This window comes from Gymnoscopelus microlampas (genome assembly GCF_963454915.1).
Source record: "Gymnoscopelus microlampas genome assembly, chromosome: 11".
NCBI classification, from domain to species: Eukaryota; Metazoa; Chordata; class Actinopteri; order Myctophiformes; family Myctophidae; genus Gymnoscopelus; species Gymnoscopelus microlampas.
Genome location: NC_139948.1, coordinates 31,146,513 through 31,168,529, shown reverse-complemented (window position 1 = coordinate 31,168,529; position 22,017 = coordinate 31,146,513). Strand labels below are relative to the sequence as shown.

The 22,017-nt window shown below is 42.8% G+C and overlaps 1 protein-coding gene across 4 annotated transcripts in view; it reads right to left on the bottom strand.

Moving 5' to 3' along the window:
* asic2 (acid-sensing (proton-gated) ion channel 2) overlaps nt 1-22,017 on the bottom strand; it is a 388,082-nt gene that overhangs the window by 97,723 nt on the left and 268,342 nt on the right. The gene's annotated exons all lie outside the window — the stretch shown is intronic.

Here is a 22,017-nt window from a genome sequence, read left to right as displayed (position 1 = left end):
GTTTGCAATGCAATTCATAGCTAAAGATGTATAAACCTGTGTGATATAGTGATGTTATAGAGTACTGCTAACTGGGAAAGCAGTCAGTCCACACCATGCCATTTAATTTCTATTTGAATCACCTCAGTTTGCAATGCAATTCATAGCTAAAGGTGTATAAACCTGTGTGACGTTTTATAGAGTACTGCTAACTATTGTACTGCTAACTGGGAAAGCAGCCAGTCCAGCAGGGGCCATTCACACACTCTCTATGTTGTCTTGACAATGACGTTGACTCTAGTACCCCAGATGCGATGTTACAAGCAGCTGACCTGAACGTTGTGGTTGTCCTATGCTTATGCTATGCTAAACAACACATATACAGTAACGTAAAAAGGAATACATAGGACAAGAAATTAATTTATATACTATTGCTATAAAACAACAAATGTAGCCTACATGTTAAAGCATACAGATGCATTAACTATGTCCATGTGTATGATGCGACAGATTGAATAGCATATTATTGACTTCATTGATGCGTTATTGTTGTTGTAATGTGTGAACATGATGGCGCTCAAATATTGTGCATTTACATTGAAGAATGTCAGCTTGTATGTAATTGTAATTGTGCTGAGACAGAGTGATTCACTCACACGAAGGTTATTGTTATTTACCATGCTCGAGCTGTATACAGCCTTCAACTCCAGTCTGCAAATCGGCCCAGTGATCTACAGGAACCACATCTCGTGGCCCACTGTCAACATTACCCAGGACCTGCGCCCCAGACCTTCACTTCAGTTCAACATTGGGCATACATTTAGCAATATTGACCATGATTTCATAAGAGTGCGTGGCTCACACTGAAATGTACAAATTAGCTCAGCTCTTATAGCATGGCTACACGCTATACAGTAGTTGTGTGGGGGTACTGCGTCGTTGGTTTGAGTCATTAGATGACATTGTTATGTTTGTCATATGTTTTGCTCCCAATTTGATTCGTATTATGACTGTTTTCATTGCCCACATTCCATATCCTAAAGCCAATTTACAAGCTCTGATCTATCGCGTTTAGGAGTTCTAACGCTGCCATGACCAATGACTAAATTAGTACAACAAGCTAACAAACATGTATCTGTTTTATTTAGATTAATTATGTGTGGCAATGTTTAAAATAAATGACGCACTATTTGAAAAGTAATGTGTACATGTGTCTGAAAAAGGTGAGTCAGTAATGAATTACAGCAACAATGTTAAAAGGCAACTGCAAAAACAAACTTCCAAATGTGTAAAATGTATAATCATTTGAAAATAGCAGATGTACAAGCTCACAATGCTTGTAGATCGGCTATTTTCAAATGGCCGAAATGTATGGGGCTGAAGTGGTTACTGTATGTTTTGTAATGAAAATCTACAAAGTAACCACTGTCAACGTCACATGAAGATGTGTGTTTTTAAAAACAAGGTACATTTACAGGTTACTATGTGTATAAAAAAGGAAACTCATCAGGCTCAAAGAGGAGTAAAATGATCGCTGCCCATCCATATTGTAATGTGATCATTAACATGTGAGGCAACTGGTGACCTGAGCCATCATCAGGATTCGGTTATATTTGCATTGAATGAAAGCACACTGCATAATGATAGAATGGCCTATGCATTTTAGCCATGTGAAACAATGCGGTTCTATTTGCATGTAATCATTTTATGTAGAAAGACTATGTATTTTATTTGAAAACATGTACAGGTTAATATGTACATAAAAAGGGAACAGATAATGTATCTACAGAGCATCACCTCATGTCTGCTTTTACTACGCAAAAGGGTACTATGAAAACATTTTTCAGAACCACGCTGCTGCCCAAAGCAGAAAGCACAATACAACAATACAACCAAAACAAAAAATATGTACATGTGAAAGTCAGAATCTTCAATAGATCAATGTCTATAGACTAAGATCACTGTGCAGGAATATACACAATGCTTAGTCTTTAGGGTGGTTGTGTTCCGTTTGATATCCTTCTCTTATCACACCAACTCACGAATCTTGCTGCTGTGTTTGCACATTGTTGTACTTCGCCCAGCAGATATTATGGGAGTTTTTTGACATTGGTCATGTTTTCAAAATCTCCGTATGTGGTTGTAACCAAAAATGAAATCGGGGCTTCATTGTGGCGTAAATAGATTCAACTCGACACTTATAATGTTTTGGTGCATTCTATAATTTATTACAAAATTCTGATGCCTCCATAGTCTGTCTACCTCTCTGCAGAGTGTGACGGCATGAAGAGCTCAGTGTGTAGAGGGGTGGGCGGGGCTTTAGGCTGCGTGGACACTTCACGGACCTGCTGCTTTTATGAACAAAATGTGCGCATAAGATCAGCTAAAATTATGCTAAATAAAGGTCCGACTTTATGTTTGATAATTTTTTGGGGTTTATCGTAAGTACCTTATATTTATTGGACACTTAAATGTTTTAGGTACATTCTGTAATGGATGGGAAGTTATAAGGTGACATTTCAATGCTGTTAAATGGACACAGGATCAAGCCACAGGATCAAGCCAGGGAGCAATGGCCGCGGTGCAGGAATGCCAAGAATGTTCAGATCTGAGAGGGGGCATGTTCAGACCTGAGAGGGGGCGTGAGAGGGGGCGTCTCCCTGCATGAAGCCAAGTTGCAGCAACCAATCGGTGGCAACGAAGCAATGACGACGCGTTCCAGAGCCTTTTTTAGCAAGGCCGCCCCCTTTTTCCCACAAACAGAGAATCCCTGACCAAATCACGCCCCGTTACGCCCATTTTTCGCCTAAGCCACCTCCCCTCTTTATATACCTCGAGAGGTTAACTCCCACTCCCTCATATGCCTTTCATCTCTCTGTATAGAGGACGGCTCGCTTCGCTTGAGCCGTCCTAAAAACTGTTTAGTAAAGATTAAATCCCTAGTGCAATCATACCTCGCAATAACAAGAATTCAGATTGTTTGGACTCTGATCCAACCTTCACCACTCTCACCATTCATGTGTCGGTACTCCATTATATTTCTATGGATTAGTACGACTGTTATAGTTCAAGGCCCCCTTTCATCAAGGAAATATGACTTAAAATCAGGGGATGAATATTTGTTTTTCCACAGCTATTCAGCTCTCCATTCCTCCATCTCCTCACCATTTTCAGAGTGGCACTCATGTGTCCCTGTACCCTCTCTCTTAATTTCCTCCATCCACCCATCCATTTAGTGGCTCTTCACTTCCTTGACATCGCAGTATAATCACTAGTTTACACCGAATCTTCTACGTGAGCATAATTAATTGAGAGATTGAAGGAGCGACAAGTGCATAATGATCTGCATGCGATGCCGACGATCTCAGAAATGAAAATTCATGTAAATGTCTTACTGAGAAAATGAAGAAGAAAAAGACGACAAAGGTTAAGGTACAACTAAATATACCAGGGGTTGAAGGGATACTACTGTAAAAGATGTGAGATAGGAAGAGTGATGTACAGGAGCGCAGAGCTCTTGGAGCATCAAAATCTTTCAGGATGTTCGACCCAAAGCTCTTTCAAAGAAATAGATTTTTTTTTTTAACTTAAACATAAGACTTGGGCAGACCCTTTCAATTAATACACAGAACCACTTTAGCCTTAGTAATCTGACTGTGTGGCTCAAATATTAAAACTGAGATTTGCTTGCTCATTTGTTTGCTGTAGCTGCATGCAGCCCATCTCTTTCTCTCTCACTCACTCACTCACTCACTCACTCACTCACTCACTCACTCACTCACTCACTCACAAAGTGAATTGAGGTTTGAATTCCCTTGGCCCTGAGATCTTTCTTTTTAAACTACAGAAGTGTAGTCATTGCCACACTCCAGATTAAGCGCCCACACACACAGCACCCTCACCCTCATCGATCGTCTCATCTTGGGGTGACGGAGCAGAAAATAAAGACAGAGACATGGAACAGCTGAGGGGGTAAAACTTTCATGGTCTTTTCATTTTATAATAGCTTCTTTGAGCACTCCCCTCCGTCTGGCTATTGGAGAACGCTTTCAAACATCTTGATCAATTGAAGAGTGCTTTGTTTCGTTCACTTACCGTTTGAACAGCAGAAAAAATAAAGCTGTCATTTTCAAAGTAATTTCAATAAAGTGCATGAGGGTTGTTTTTTTGTATCCAGTATCTATAGAACATATCAAATAGCGTTCATTTTCCTGAGATCTGTCTCCGGTTGCACTTCGGCACAATATCAAAGTGTCCTGCATGCCTTCTATGTAAAATCTAAGCAGATGCACTCAAACAGTCAAACCTCTTTTTTTGCCTACCACTTTCATTCGGGGCCTTTCATCGTCTCTTTATCTTTCCAATTTAATTAGAACTCTGCTGTCTCGTGCTCCCTTCTGCCTCGCCTCTTTCATCTCCTGTCCAACACAGATCAATTCTTCATGGCGCACATCCCCAGTCAGCCTTTTGAAAGAGGCGCATAGGACCTCTGAGCAACCGAAGGCACCATATTTGGATGTGAGATGTTCAAGCGACCCAAACACAACCAGACGTTCTATAACCCCCCTGAGCTCAATTAATCCCTGCTTGTTGTGTATTTTTTTATTCCCTGTTCTCTCTCAGGTGTTTTAGCCTTTGACACTTTTGTGATCCACAAGGGCCAAAAAAGAGATACAAATAAGCAAAGTCACAAGTGCTGGAAGAAAAACTGAATATCACGTGTAGACACAATGTGGGATGTGCGCGGCTGGTCGACTAGTCTATTCAATTATTTTACTCCAGCATGGAATGGAATGGTCAAGCTATTATTTATTATCGTAATTTGATTGCAAAATACTTTTATTCTGTGGAAATATATTGTTTTGAAATCTAAATCCCTCAGCCATCATAGCTTGTCGATTCTGAACATCCTTCAACGTGTGCTCAAGGGTCCTTATTTCACATCTATAAGGTAGCAATCATGCTGTTTGTAGCTTTGTCACGGGGGCTGCCTCCAAGGCTCACTTTAAGGAAAAATGTGCATTTCCCGAAAACACAACACCATGGATGATGACCGTCATAATGTAAAGGGCCTGACACACCAAACTGACTTGCCCCGACTATTACAGACTATGTCCAGAGATCATATTGAGAGATGTTTGCTATTAAAATATGAAAAGAAATAAATGTACCATACAGAGTTATTGAACACACCCCTGCAGTGGGCAGGGTTTTAGTTGTTTGTCTGCAACACTGACATTGCCATTAAACGTGACGTTTACTCTCTCTTTCTTTCTGTGTGTGCCATTATGTCTGCACTAGGGCAAATTAGAGCTTTAATCAGGTCTAAAAATCACACCCTGTGTGAAGGAAGCGGTGCCTTTGGGGCGGGGCTTAACTAATTTCAGTTCGTCCCTATTGGTGGTCTGAGTCCACTTACCAAATTTGTACTTGGTAGCATGCTGCAAACTGGAATAATGGCTGTTTAAAGCCCAGCCAATGGGCAGACAGAAGGGGCGGGGCGTAAGTAATTCCGGTTCGTCCCTATTGGTGGTCTAAGTCCACATACCAAATTTGGACTTGGTGGCATGCGGCAAACTGGACTTACGGCTGTTTAAAGCCCAGCCAATAGGAAGACAGAGGGGGCGGGGCTTAATTCATTTCAGTTCGTGCCTATTGGTGGTTTTATTCCATGTACAAAATTTGTACTCCGTAGCATGCTGCGAACTGGAGTTATAGCTGTTTAAATGCCGTGCTCAAACAGACATAACATACGGACGGATATACGGACGTCAAGTGTGTGTGTGTGTGTGTGTGTGTGCGTGTGTTTGTGTGTGCGCATGTGTGCAGTATTGGCTTGTGTGTGTGTGTGTGTGTGTGTGCGTGCGTGCGTGCGTGTGTGTGTGTGTGTGTGTGTGTGTGTGTGTGTGTGTGTGTGTGTGTGTGTGTGTGTGTGTGTGTGTGTTGAAGTGGCGCATGTGTTGCTTCTTTGCCGTGTTCAAACATACGGACGGACATAACATACGGACGGACGGACGGACGGACGGACGGATGGACGGACACACACACGGACAAAGTCAAATGTAGAGCGGCTGGCACCGCTAAAAATGTTGCCTGGCCCGGCCCGACAAAAGTTCGGCCCGAGCCCGGCCCAAAGCCCGAGAAATAATATGACAAACTGGGCTCGGCCCGAAAGCCCGACATTTTTCTGAACAGCAGCAGCAGCCCTTTTCTCTTCATTAAATATTATTGGCTATTCATGAAGAGCTACCTGCTAAAACTAGCAGTTGAAAGTGACTGTACCACTCCACAGTTGTCACTTGGATTTAACTTGGAATGCACAATGCCTTTGATGTGAGGAGGTGCACTGATTAGTGACAGACTGTATTCACTCTGTCAAAAGACTAGTAATATTAACGTTTACTTTATCCTGTTGGATGCGTTGCCAGACGATCGGAGATCTCCGCCTACCTGGACATTTCTAAATGCAAGGTAGAACAGAGGTGGCGGGAATGGCTGTAACTAAACTACAAACCGACTAACAAAATATTAATATGAATAGGCCTATTATATTAAGCATTTCAAATGGCTGTTATATACTCACAATATTTCTTAAGATGAGATTTGGCCTTACAGATCGAAATGTGCTCAGTTTAGCTGTTTTCTGATTTCTAGTCATGTAGTCGATTAAAAAACATAGTTTTACCAGCATTGAAACGTGTAACATCCCTAGATACGACAACAAACAGAATGAATAAGATGAAATCTAACCAACACAAATCACTAATCCACCATGTTTGCTATGTGAACAGGTCTTTTGTGGAGTGACTCCCACAGCGAATTCATTATAATTTTTTGCCTTCTCAGATTTGCATTTCACCATGTGACTTCAACGTGCCTGATTCACAACTGGTGGAATCCCACAGGTGATTAGCCCTCTCAGGTCAGGATGAGAAAGCATGTGTTTAAACCATTAGGCAGTTAATTAATCAGAGCAGTTGGCATTACACCATGGGGTCTCAAATTATAACAGTTCGACATTTCCCCACTGTGTCTGAGAAGAGCCCCTGGGGAAATATATCACTGTTTAATTACAGTAATCTTAGAATTACATCCATCAATTCCAGTGCAAGGAGACTCAACACAAACTGTAGTTTAATGTTGTGGCTGTGGACTTGTCTATGGGTGCGTTTGGAAATACAGCACTGAGCGCACTGGCCAATACAAACTAATAGGCGAGTGTGCTCCGGTGCGCAATTTCCGAACGCACCCTATGTGTAACGGGGCCCGGACTGCTGGCGTGGCGGTCCGGGCACCTAGGCTACAATGTAGCCTGACAGCGTGTCGGCCTTTGCTGCGTCACCGTGTCACTCTCCATCTCTCTCCCCATTTTCTGTGAGTCTACTGTCCTATCAATAATAAAGGCATAAAAGCCCAAAAGAGTAATCTAAAAAAAAAGAAATGTCTAATATAATTCTGTGTAGAGCCCTCCGTGGGACTTAACACGTCGAATTCTGCGAAGTCCCAGCCTGCCAACAACGAGTTTGGGTGAGTTTTTGTTTTCAGTGGTTTTCCACCAGTTGGTGCTGTTATCTATCCTATGAATGATGCTTTCACTTCCTGATGACGACAGACTCGAAAATTATGTCATTTTAAAAAAAACTAGAAAAAGTGCTCCTCGGAGCACAACTCTCCGCCAGAAGACTTGTGTTGGTTCGAAGGTCGCGAAGGTCGCTATCCCTCTTGTATATGTAAGTGTCCTATCCATCCTGTCTGGGTAAGTGTCCTCTTCCGTTCATTCTGTGTAAGTGTCCTATCCCTCCTGTCCTATCCGTCCTGTCTATGTAAGTGTCATATCCCTCCTGTCTATATAAGTGTCCTATCTGTCCTATCTGTCCAATAAGACAGATAGGAACAATTGGACCGCGACTACTTGACTACTTCCGGTTCGAAGGTCTGGGAGTGAGCTAGTGGCCGGATTTTCGGTATTGGAATCTGGCTTATCACAGTGACACATGTATTTATAGGTCGCTATCCCTCTTGTATATGTAAGTGTCCTATCCAACCTGTCTGGGTAAGTGTCCTCTTCCGTTCTGTCTGTGTGAGTGTCCTATCCCTCCTGTCTGTATAAGTGTCCTATGTCATATCCCTCCTGTCTATATAAATGTCCTACTGTATCTGTCCTATCTGCCAATTATGTATCAGCCATGCAGCCATTTCATGGTTCCCGTCTTACCTCACTCTGACAGTGGCGGAGACACTGTCAGAGTGATGCCATGTATATATAGGCCCGGTGGCGTCACTAGCCAATCAGATCACAGTATTTCACGTGTCACGTGAGGCTTGACCAATCGGTGTGTCATGTTTAGAAAGTGGAAACGCAGTGATAACAATACTCTCCTGGCGGAGAGTAATAATAATAAAGCTCATTTACTTCCTTTTTATTTCCTGCTGTGAAATGGCTATATCTCTGCTAGATCTCCGTTCCTCTTGGTCCGGGATCGCGACCGGACACATTTGTTTCCCTATACTACGACAACCCAGTGCGTGTAATGAGCCAATCTCCGTGAGGACGGAGGTCACGGATAATATTCCATGATTTTTCACAGGTACAGTAAAATCGCTGTTTTTGCTGGCAGCAGTGGCACACTATTACACTATTGCTCTGGCAGTCAAAGAGTTAATCCCGCTCCCTGACCGCCTGTGAGCCTTAAGGGTCCCTTTGGTACACTTGTGCTGACAGCCCATACCGCCCAGCCAGAAAGGTACTCTGTGCTCTTTAGATTCCTCAGTAAAATGATATTGAAAAGCAAGAGATCAGGAAGCAAAGTCTTATGTTTATTTTCCTGCATACAATTATTTGACAAAGGTCACAATCATTCAAAGATAGTATAGTGTTTATTCATATGCGTAGGCTCTCATTGACTTCAATGCATTCCATTTAACTTTCCGGTCCAGTTTGCCCCCTAGTGCCTAGAATATTACGTATCTGACCTCTCCTTCACTAGTCCTTGGTTATTCCGGGACCCGCATGTTTGTATTTTGACCGCCCGATCCCGCCCACATGGCAACTTAGACAGTGCCCGCTCCCACGTGATTTTTGTTGGCTCCTGCGGGACTTGCAGGATCCCATTCCCAATGCAGGCCTTTAGTTCAGTGTGTACTGTAGGTCAAAAGTATATAAAAAAAAGTGAGCATCATGCAGAATTAAATAATGGGGCCAAAAGACATTGCCTCTGCATTGCGGATTGTAAACAGGCACATTTATCAATCCAGCACCCCTGCTGAGCACAGCAGGATATGACCAGGTTTTCAAATCTTTTTTTTTTTTTTTTTTTTCCATCTGCATTGTGTCCAGTTGTTTCGTGCTGGACACTGGGAGAGTAGAGCTTAACTTAAATCTTTGTTTATTTTTCCTTTGCTTTTCCACTTTCTTTGATCGCTTTATTATTTATATCATTAGAATTTTTGCAATTTTGCTGTTTCTATTGTTCTCTTTGTACTTACTGTGCACTTACTTCAATTTGACTTTATTTTTGTACTTAACCAACCTGGCATAACTATTTTGAGGCACATTTTCAAAAAGTCATGTGACGTGTTGTACAGCAAATACCATATACTGTAGAGCTAAGTGGTTAAAGTACTCTTGAAGTTTCCTAAGGGATAAATGAAGTGAATGTGAAACTCTCCACTGATCTCCTGTGTTTGTGCTGAAGCCAGCTGCTGAGACGGGGCTGCAGCTGGAGGCCATGGTGCTACAGTATGGCTGAGAACAACACTATCAGGAAATGCAATTGCAAACTGCTGACCCTGGGTGGTAGGAGTTGGTGGTGGTGTGTGTGTGTGTGTGTGTGTGTGTGTGTGTGTGTGTGTGGGGGGGGGGGGGGGGGGGGGGGACCGTCATTAGTGCAGCTGGATTAGCATCTGATATCCAGCGCCCTCAGATCTTCAAAAGAGAGGGGGATCTGCAGCTGCAACAGAAATGGCCGTGACATAAGGTCCTTTCTGCACTGCCACATACTGTAGGCCGACACGCGCACGCACGCACTCAATAATGGGAAGGAATGAGAGGGGAGGAAAAATGGTCCCAAAGACAGGGAATCCTTCAATTGACACATGAACTGTCTATAATCGCAATATAACACTATAAGGGTTTGGGAACATTATATGTACGGTAGTCATGCCGCATTGTCACCTTCAAGATCTTCGCCATGTTGGCGGCTTGGTGTTACATCCATGTTACCACACAACACATTCTCAGTCTCGTGCCGTTAAATGGGTGACGGCTAGGGACGGATTGGGGGTAAGCATGCTGACAGGGGACAAGATGACGTTTCATCAAACATTGCTTTAAAAAAGGGTATTTCAAGATGCCATTTTGATAATTTCAGTATTATACGCTAGGGGAAATATTGCAGCTACATACAAAAGTTGACCAAGGTGATGCTCCTTAACCCTGGTTACCGATCCCTTTCAAACGTTTAGACACTGCTGTGCAAGTTTCACTGTGTGTTTGTCAGACTGTTACACTAGTATAGCCCAGCTTTAATGAAGGGTTTGGGGACATATTATCTTTGGTGCAGTACAATTACAACCAGAAGGACACAACATTCAAAAGAGGTTTCACTTCATCATTGACTCAGCAACCAGTGTTGGGTTAAGGAGGTTAAAGCAATGCGTTACTGTAATATTTCGAGTAACAAGTAATACATGCGCGAATTCTCTGTCTGTCCATCTGTTCATGTGTACGTCTGTCTGTAGTTCGCGTATCTAGAGAACTGACCGACCGACCAACTTCGAACTCGGCACACATGTTGCCGATGACCCGAGGTAGTGCCGTGCCCGGCGCCGAGTCGGTCGGTTAGGCAGTCGTCCAGAACCACCAATCCAACCACTATGCCCATATGGGCATGCCCATATGGGCTGGGCATATACTGACACTGACAGGGATCTCCATATATGGCCATAAAAGGGACACAGACAGACAGATACACAAATCTCCATATAGACTATTATGGTCATAAAAGGGACAGACGGGGACAACGGGTATCGCATAACCAAGTGGGGCATTCAAGTGTTGTCATGATTTGGATTTTTATCGGGAGTATTGCTGCAATGCAGGATATACTGTAAGCCTTCAGGCAACAAGCACAGTGGACTCCAATCTAAACTCCCCCGTCCTCCACAGGGAAGTTATAAATGACCCTTATGATGTTTTAAAGTCCATAAAATGAATATGAATGAGACTGTTCGATCTCCGTACCCACAACCTTGTGTGTGGTAGTTTTGCCTGATATATACGTGGTTGCGTGCCATGTTGCACACCGAACACAGCTGATCTACAAGCTCACAACACATCGCGCTGCAACACTTTAGTTTAGCAGTCAAAATACAGTATACAGTTGGAAACTGAGACAGTCCATTTAAATGCTTTATACTCAACTTCATTGTAGAGCAGCCTATTCCTGGGTGTCGCATGTTGAATACACAGTAAAATCATTTGTGTTGATTAACTCTTACAGTACGTGTGTACAAATGTAACCAACAGGATTTAGTGTGTTTCATCATTGGTGGTCTGGAGGCAATCTGCCATCAGACTCTCCGCTCAGAGCATGCAACTTGTGGTGCTGATTCTAAGCCTGTAACTCTTGTGTAGTAGCAAGCGACTGGCATTTTATTTGAAAAATGACAATTACATAATTCATTTAAACAAAATCTAAAATATTGCCTGCTTATGCACGTACATGGCTGAAGCTGTGAATAGACATAGACATGCATTGACACCATTATGATCCTATGGTCTTTTCAATAAACTAATTAACACAAAGTGTACACGCACAGATTCATAGCACTAATCCTCTGACTGCCTATAAATACACTAACAGATATGAAGCTGGCATGCAAACTTGCTGATACTACATACTGTGCAAAGCCAAAGCTTCAGGGAACAGATGGGATGCAAGGGACTGGCAACTCTGCACTCTACCCTGTTTTCAAATGTGAGAAGGATTAGTCACGGAAACTGGCAGTTATCACTACACTAAGGTGGGTTACAACTCTAGGAGGAGAGGACGAGTAAAGATATGGCTGGTTTAATTACCTCTGTAACTGTGCATGAACCACAAGGACCTACTACAGTAGTATACAAATAAATCCAAGGCACAGCTCCTGTAACATATATGAACATTGGTTCCATTCAAATTATGAATGTTCAAGTCATCTTTAATGCAAGGCACCAAATACTTTAAAGAGGTGGTGCCATGGTTTTGCACCTTTTCTGTTTTTCATGGGTCTATGAGGTTGATAGAACTTCATTAAGCCCCTTGGTGGTGTTTTATGTCTTCTCTGACTATTTTGAGTTTCTTCCTGGAGGCTGAAACCTTGAGGGTCAAACGTGCCAATAGAAAAACAGCGCTTTAGTTATCATAACACAACAGGTGTGGGCATGAGGAGGAGGAGGGACTAGGACAGGTGGGTGGTGCTTAGGTGGTGGAGGAGGTGCTAAGGTGAGAACCAGGTCCACATAAAAACATAATTTTAACAATTTCTGTACACTTTTTTTTAAAAGAATCTTCCTCCTAGTATAACCATAATACCTGCTGATTATGTTTTAGGGGGGAAGAAATCACTGAAAATCACGGCACCCCATCTTTAAGTCCTGCAATCTCTTTTCAGGAGCTTGTTTTGTCAAGTTAGAAAGTCCTGATGTTGGCGAATTGAGTCTGACCCGAGACTGCGACCACTATTGTTGAGACATAGGCAAACCAGCAGCATAAAGTGCAGTCAATGGTGTGGCAGGTAGGGCATGCAGACAGACGCTATTTTGTCCGCACCCGTGATGATACAAAGTGAACCATAAGCAGATGTCCACCTAGGAGGTCCATGCAGCGGTATTTTTTTGTGTCCATGACAAATGTTGTCTATAAAATGGGGCTGGTACTGTATGCTCTGAGTATGCTTCCAGCATAGGCAGCAGGTGAGCCTGACGTTTGGGAAGGCTCCAGATGAAGTGACTGACAATGAAATTAAATGTATTTATTTAATCATGCCCAAAAAAGGCTAAATAACAACACAACAAGGCTTCTGTTTCCAAATCAAACAAATATATTAATCAGACCACTGTATTATTTAATTTCGGACGAGGAATGGGCTAAAATTCTCAGGAATGGCAAGAAAGAGAGAACTGCGTACGAGACTGATTCAATTTAAAATTATAAATAGAATATACTGGACCCCGTCAAGACTATTTAGGGTGGGCCTGACCGAGAGCCCAGAATGTTGGAGATGTCAGGATAGAGATGGAACCTTAATGCATATACTATGGAGCTGTCCAAAAATACAGGACTATTGGGCTGCTATACATGTGAAGCTAGAGAAGATGACAGGGCTGATGATCCCCTTCTCTCCCAGGCTTTTTGTTCTGGGTGACCCCTCTATTTTACGAACTGTTTCTCCCCCCTTAGCTGAGTGGGTTCAAACTGCCCTTATGTTAGGCAGGAGATTGGTAGTCAGGGCATGGAAGGACCCTTCTGCACCGGCTCCTTCTCTGTGGTCTACTTCCTTGGGTCAACTGGCCGCATATGAAAGATTGTCTTATAGATTGCTCAACAGGATGGATAAATATGATTTAAAATGGGGATATTATCATTTACACGCTTCAGGTCTTGGGTGACGTTTCCGGCTCGTTATGTGAGCTTCAACTACTTTTTAGGGACTTGGGTTAGTTTCGTCTGGGGTAGGACTGGGGTTGACTGTTGGCAGTAGGCCTCTGTGCACTGTATTTTTATTTTTATTGTTGTTGTTTCCTTTGTTGTTGTCTTTGTACTTTCTTCTTTTTTTCTTTTTTTTTTGTCTTGTATTTTGTCTGTTCTGTCCATTCATATGTTGTGTATGGTATGTCTTGTCTTGTTATAATCGTAAGTAATGTAGCTATTGATTTAAGAATGTCCTTGTAATGTCTATTGTATGTCTTGTCAAAAAAAATGTTTGCATCATCTGTTAAAAGAAATGTATCTGTTTGTTTGTCCACAAAAGAAAATAAAATACAAATCATAAAAAAAAAATCAGACCACTGTATTCAATGTATGAATGATTATCTGTCCAAATCAGCTGTGGTTGGCGCGTAGGAAGCTCTGCCTGTCTGTCTGTCTGTCTGTCTCGCTTTCTTCCCTCTTTTATCATCCATCTGAGTGGATTGCTATGGGGGGAATAGAATTAACCACGAACAGCACGGAAGCAAAAGTTCTTCAGTCTGTCTGTCAATCTCCGTTCCAGTTCAGTGTTGTTTTAATAATGTGGTGCATGGCTATGCGCACCTGGTTCACACAACACCACACTGGAGAAAAAATAAGCAGTCCAGGACCGCTTTCTTTTTCTCCCAAGTCAGTGTGGGTTGGATACCAAGTGCTTGCATTACCTCCCACTCCCGGGTCATCGTTCCTCACTGTAGGTAGCAGGTGATTCGGTGTCAGTATAGAAGGAGCACTTATTGTTGCTCTAGTGTTGCATTGGGTGTGCTGGCAGCTTCTGGATTACATGGTTTATCTTTTGCCTTGAAAAATGTCCATTAAAACACTTAATTTCCAAAATAGCTCCTTGCTGCAATTGTGATTGCTGGGCAAAATGTTTGCTTTGTGGCCGGATCAGGATGTGATAGGCAAAGGATTTTTTTCTTAAGCCTACAACAAATCATCCTGGTGCTGTATTGACACCTTCCTGTGGCAGCTACAGCGACAATGACACCATAATCCTGAAATATATATAATCTACAATGTGCACAATAGCCAGCAGTAAATTTGGGAAGGCTTAGCCTTCTCTATCCCAGTGGGGGCCGAGGACCCCCATGGGTCCTTGAGGGGGTTCCAGGGGGTCCCCACAAAATGTGTTAATATAGCATCAAAAACCACTTCATCCTGTATACTGTACATCGGCTATTTAAAAGAAAAAAAGTGAAATATTGTGTTAACATTTTAACAATACATATCTTGTATGTGGATCCCTAGCCTGGGTGCCAGCCTGCTTCGCTACGTTCGGCGGATTTTTTTTTCTCTCTGCGCTTCTCAGTCTGGAATGCCCCCGATTGACTCGTCTTGTAGAACTACACTGGAACTACATATGTTACGTTAGGCAACGTCGTTGCTGATTGGATGTTGTTCAAACGAATGACGAATCAAAACGATCACACCGTTTTTTTTGTCCCGCCCCGCACCACAGACCAATCAGAAGCCACGGTAGGTTTCGAACCTTGGCTGCTGTGTCCCGCCTCCTGGAGATAGGAGGCATTCCAGACTGAGAAGCGCAGAGAGAAAAAAAAATCCGCCGAACGTAGCGAAGCAGGCTGGCACCCAGGCTAGTGGATCCCTGGCACAAAATGTTTTCAGATGCAGGTCCACAGCCAAATACATATCAGTTCGGGGGTCCTTGGATTTTAAAGAAACTACTGCTCAGGCCTAAATTACCCGCCGCCCCTGGCATTCAGTACACTCGGCTATGAAAGCCAAAAGTCCACTGGACTCTGGATCTGTGTGACTCTACTCCCTGTTTTAAACACAACATAAGTGCCTTAAGAAATGGCCTTCATCGGATTAAGACAAGGATAAAAGTGTGTACTGCTCTAGGCTAGGTATTTGCATTTTTGCTATTTTAGTTTTAATATGGCTATCTTTCACTTCTTATTGCATTTTTGACCACACAAGTACAATCCTTTCACTGGCTGCAGTGTTGCCACAGCTGGGTGTAAGTAGATACAAGTACACATGACAATAAAAGCCTTGAATCCTGATGCGGCAGGTTCTTCCTATGGGAGCGGAGAATACAGAGGCTGAATTTTCTCTCACACTATTTGAATTAGTGATACCTGCCAGTGTTTTGTGAAATATCAGCGTTACTATAAGAATGTTGCCTAAGACAGTTTTAAACTCACACTCAGGATTTTGCTTTGATTAGAAACTGCCAGCTGATTAGTCTTTCTCTGTTAGACAATATATGTGTTGTTTTGTTTCTGTTTGTTGCACTTGCATTCGAGCCTTTGTTGGCACTGTCAAACAGTCATTAGCCTTTGTCACATAATCCTATAATCAAATAATCCCTGTTATGAACACAAAGAGAAATGCACATGAACACAAAATCACAAATCTTCCGCATATATACAGTACACAAAAACACAAACATCCACGCATGATGGTGACTCATTTTGATCAGATTCTCCAATCTCATGCTGTTGCCCAGACACCCCCAGGGGTCAATACTAGGTCCCCTTACTTTTTTCCTCTACACCAGATCAAATGTCTTCGTCAAAAATATCCGATCTATAAGCACTGCTATTTTTGCCAAATGTTCACCTATTTTCACTAAATGTTCACCTATTATGACATACCCAGAAGGTTCATGTGGTTAAGGTCCTCCGTGGCTTCTGATTTCCTGACCTCTATTTCAGCACTCTTTCTCTTCCTACCTCGCTATACTGTTCCTCGACACGGCCTTGACCTTTGTGTGAACAGAGCACTGTCACGGTCCGCTCCTCGGACCGTGGACTGTGACTTTATTATTTAGCCTATGTCTGACCTTATATGGTATTGGACCCTTTTGGACCCTTTTGGCCACTCTTCCTGTTGTATTGTTCCCTGTTCTCCCTGTACTGTTATTTTGTAGTGTTGTCTTAGTGTTTCCTGTTTTGCCTTGTTGCCGCTTCCTGTCTTGTCTCGCCTGTATGTGATTGCTTTTGTAGTTCACCTGTGTCTGGTTCTGTTACAGCCAATCATGTGTTAATTGTCCTTTGTTCTCACCTGTGCCTAGTTAGTCCCTGTCTATTTTTATGCCCCTCTGTTTCCAGTCTGTGTTGATTCATTATTGTTGTCACAGTGTTCTGCCGGTTACCTAGCCTTGCCTTGTTTCCCTGTTTAGTTAATAAAACCCCTGCATCTGATCCGTTCTGTCTCCGCGTCACTGTCTGCGCTTGGGTCCTACAATTCTCTGCCTCGCACCGTGACAAGCACAGACAGCTCAGTCCCAACTGATATAAGATTACCGATGTTATTGTTCCATTCCATACAGGTAAAGTACAGATACATGCGTTTTGGATCCTCGACATAGCAGCAACAAAACAAAATAGCAAAATAATAATAAAATAAAAAAGTAATGATAGTAAATAAAAATAACTAAAATATAATGCAATAACAATTGTGTAACAAAATCACAAGTGCTAAATATAGCCTCAAATTGTCATGGACATGATGTTAACATTTCCTCCATTTGCACTGGCTCAGCTAAGCTAAATCAATGAGGTCATTATGGAACTAAGCCCACAATTTAAATGGATTACAAAGGGCCTACACGTGGTTCATTAAGCATAGTCATTTCTGAATGACAACGCATGGGAATTGTCAAAAGAGAAACAGACAGAAGATTTAAAAAATTCCCAAGCAGGAATTAACATGCATATGCTCAAGCTCAAAAAACAAAATGGCTGGGGGAAAGCAAGGAATGGATGGACTATATTTAGCCAGGAGCGTGCCAAGGGTCTGGAAATGTGCAAGTGTGCAAGGGCGTGCTGGAGAGAATCTCCTGACACGGATGAGGCTGTGTGAAATTTGCAAAGTCTTGATTAGGAAGTATTGTCTCTGCTTCTAAGTACAGATTAAAGAGGAACATTTCTAATGTGTGCCAAAAAGTTTTTAAAGCTTAGTGACTATAGGGATGAGAGGCTGGCAGATGCCAGATTCTTTGATCCGATGGTGATCCCAAGCTTGAAGAATCCTAGACCAGCGTATACCGATATTTTAACCGATATTTTGTCATGGACAAATAAAAAGCTAAGACAATCAGCATTGGTGTTGGGTAGGGGTAAACGCTTCACTGGGGTCTTCAGGTGGGCACCCTCCTTCATTGGTGTTTCGTTGATAGGCCCACAACAAAATACAGTAGTTTTATTTTAATTAGCCATTAAATCCCTATTTAAAAAATTCCGATCTACAAGCTTTCAATCTACATTGCATCATGTTATGTCATGTCGACCAAAACGATATATCAGTCGGGCTCTAGGCAGAATGATGAGAGACTTGTTTCCGTGGCCTGAGGAATGTTGTCCAGCGGCAGGGTGCAGCATCTTTGGTTGGAGGAACAGGAAATCAGGGCATAGAAACCAGGTTCAGTCCTTTATGCAACAAGATACTGTATAGAGCTCCATCTCAGCCCCTCACTGTGAACAGACCCCAGGGGCACTGAGACACCTTAACCAATGCACTTCACATTAACTCAAGCGTAGGGAGAAATGCAAATTATGGTCTAACAGTGTAGAAATGAAAATGAGACTTTTTATTTTGCCGTGTGACCCATAGTTACACTCTTAGATCATTTGCATTCAAAGTACAATGACAAAACGTGTACATTGTAAGTCAGTGTCTTGCAATAAGCATGTAATACTGTAATGAGGCCAGTGTTGCGTGTAAGCTCCAAGATGAGCTTTGTGACTTGCGGCTGATGAGAGCACCATGTCGACTTGCGTATTTCATTATCGCCGCAGAATTACAAACGTGTCAGATGGTTCGCGTTGATCGCTCAGTTCAGGTCACGTTCCAGCAGGTTGATTATTTGTGTCAGTAATTAACCACCACATTTTGAACTTGTTAAAGTGAGTCTCGCTGGGAAATAAGGAAGCCAGTGAAAAATACAAGTCCCTTGGTGCTGTACCTGAATTTGGGATTTGCATAATGCCTCCAAGTGAGTGTGATAAGCCTTTAGACTGTGTACTTGTGGCCGCTTGCGGCAGTCAGTGGATTTATCCAAGGGGTGTGTCGGCGGTGTTGTCAGGGCAAACATAAAAGCCCAGAAGTGAACGGATAATGTCTTTGCTGTCCTTCTGGGAGACAGCCTTTGCAAGCACAGTCAAAGAAACAAAACAACAAAAACAAACATAACAATGTGAGCAAAAGTGCATTTAAAAAAAGGAAAAATAAATGACAAAAAAATCCTGGCTGCTTTGAAATTGCTGATTCGTCAGGCTAAGGGCGCTTATCCACCTCTGTTGGGTCTACTTTTTGCCAACGCAAACACAACTCCCTACAAAAGAAGGTGGGCTGCAACATTTTAGAGAGATGAGATCTCACATAGCCTCAAATCTCAAAGAGACAGCTGGCAGAGTCATAAAACGGCCCCAATATGAAAAGGCACTGAGAACCCCTTCCATCCTCTAATAAAAAAAACTCTTACTCTCTCTCTCTTCCTCTTTCATTACAGTAAAATATTACATAGGGACAGGGGGATTGCTACAGTATCTCTCTCCCCTCTGGCCTTGCAGTGGGATGGCTTCAGCCAGCTTATTCTCCTTTGGCCAGTCCAGGTACAGCCCCCTCTGACCTCAGCTGACAGCACAGCGCTGAGCAGAGAACACAGAAGGGCTGGAGGCTAATAAAGTAAACAGACTGTACAGGTTCACATGTCCAGCTGGAACCATGCCAAAGCATCCAGTACACACTTTCAATGCCTGGAGCTGGCAACAGGCTCACAAGAACGCACGCACGCTCATAAATTAGTGTGAGACACATGTCTGAAAAGTGATAGATTTACAGTTAAATTGATATGCATATGGCGTCATTGTTTTTCTTATCAACCGGTGTGCAGTAACCCCAGCAAAAAGTTTTCCCTCATTGACGCCAGATGAAAAAGAGGGAGGAATAAACTACTGGTGGCACAAACAGCAGGAATAGATAAAAAGGGGTGTTGAGACAAGATGGATAGCTCAAATTACCCAGCCGGGCAAGTCTGTTAATATGGACATGCAATCGTTTGGGACATAGAGCACCGAAGTCTGACGTCACTGCCGCTAGAGGGCGCTGTCCCCCTGGGTCGTGGCTTTATTTTTTGTGTTGATATCCCCATAGGAGCATCTTAGATCACGTCACATAAGAACTGTGTTCGAAACATAAACACACCATCCCGGCATTTCTGTCAGGGGGGTGGCTCTGCATCGTTTATTATGTTCATTCATATTTGATAGAGCCTGTTTCTGCCGAAAAATGTAATACATTTTGCCTTAAAAGTCTTAAGAACTACACTTCCAGGTCTGAAATCACTGTCAATACAGCAGCTGCCTTCATGGGAAATGTGGTCTTTGGGTCTTTTGACTCGTTTCTAGCGTTTATTGTGTTACTCTTTGGGTAAATGTGTACATTTCCACCTTCAGTCGATGCTTCATATCCATATGAGTAAAATCGCCGGGGTGGTGTGTTTATTTTTTGAACACAGTTCTTATATGACGTGATCTAAGATTCCCCTATGGGGATATCAACACTGAAAATAAAGCCACAACCCAGGGACAGCGCCCTCTAGTGGCAGTGACGTGAGGACTTTGGTGCTCTATTGTCTGTCTCTGACACAGATTAAACCGTACCAGATTAAACATTGTGTGTGTGTGTGTGTGTGTGTGTGTGTGTGTGTGTGTGTGTGTGTGTGTGTGTGTGTGTGTGTGTGTGTGTGTGTGTGTGTGTGTGTGTGTGTGTGTGTGGGTGGGTGGGTGGGTGGGTGGGTGGGTGGGTGTGTGTGTGTGTGTGTGTGCGTGCATGTCTTTAAGTGGCGCATGTGATGCACTGTCTCCTGTTTGTGTTTAACTAGTGTAACTGGCTGCATCTTTGTGTTGCAATCAGCTGCAGCTGTTGTTGCTGTGCTCATAGATACAGATATACGGACAAACACACTCACTTGTTGGAGCGGCTGGCACCGCTCAAAAACAGCAATACTTAAACCAACCAGCATCCATAGTCCCCTGCTGATTTTGGCTGCCACACATCTGTGCAAACTCATGTCAACATAATGGGCTACTGTAAACGCACACAGCTCGCATGAAGCAGCCTTTGATGTTTGGTGCTGAAACAGTGCAAAGAATGACCTCAATCCATATCCATAACGGTGCGAATGAGATAAGGAATACCGGAGTCTTCATTATCTCCACTTCACAGATATACAGTACTTTCTTCCAAAACACACATTGGCGCACTTACAAAATAAACATATGTCTACTGTAAGTGTAAAGTGTAGTTAAGTCAGAGCCACTAGACAATAACACAGTACACGCTAATAACACATACACACACCCTTGCCCACCAGCCACCGACTAACTGTCTGGGGTCGAAGGCACTAGGTGTGTTGAACAATGCCATGGACACTGGCACAGGTCACTTTATAGCTTTTACATGGAACGATCTACTGTCTTGGATCAGAGGCAGCCTGTGTGTTGAACAACGCTGTGGACACTGTCACAAGTCACTTTACAGTTTTTGCGTGCACACCGATGTTTATAATAGATGTTTATTATAACCTAGGAGTAAGACCCTTGCACGCAACACCTTCAAGCACCTTAAGCACTAGGACAATGGTCAAACTGTTCTCTTGCTTGACTATTACTTTTTCTTTCTTTTTTCTTATGTTCATATTTATTATTATTATTAATAATAATGCAGATACAATGTCTGAGGAACCAGACCGAACATACACGCACATAAGCAGAAAAGCTATTACACAACGCTTGTACAAAGCTTTCCAGTGCTACCCAGTATTGTGGGGGTGAAATAGTGTCGCATTGAAAGCAGGAATGGCCATATTGGCAGTGCATCAGGCATGGGTGGCCATATGGATATATTTTTCCAGACCCACAGACAGAAAACTTTCAGTAAATCATAAAGTCTTCAAAGTTACTCTGTGGCTCAGTGTCAAGCCATGGCTTTTTTTCTCTATTCTGTTTTCTTGACATCAAAAGTGGATGACAAGCAAGCTCCAATTCAGTTGCCTCACAACTCCCTTAGTCAAAGAGATGTCTTTCTCGCCTATGCCCCCTCAGTCTCCTTCACGCTTTCTCCCTTTCGCTTTGTAATGCAGAATATGCTCTGAAGCCATGCAGCTGCTAGAAAATCACTTTCTCTCACTGTCTCTCGCGGAAGTAAGGCATTCCCGATAAGGCAAAACGGACCGTGAAATATTTTATATTTGTTGGTTGCCATTCATTGCCGTCAGTCTCTTTAAAGCCATTGCCTAACCACATGAAAACAGATGTGGCATGCAGAGGCAGAA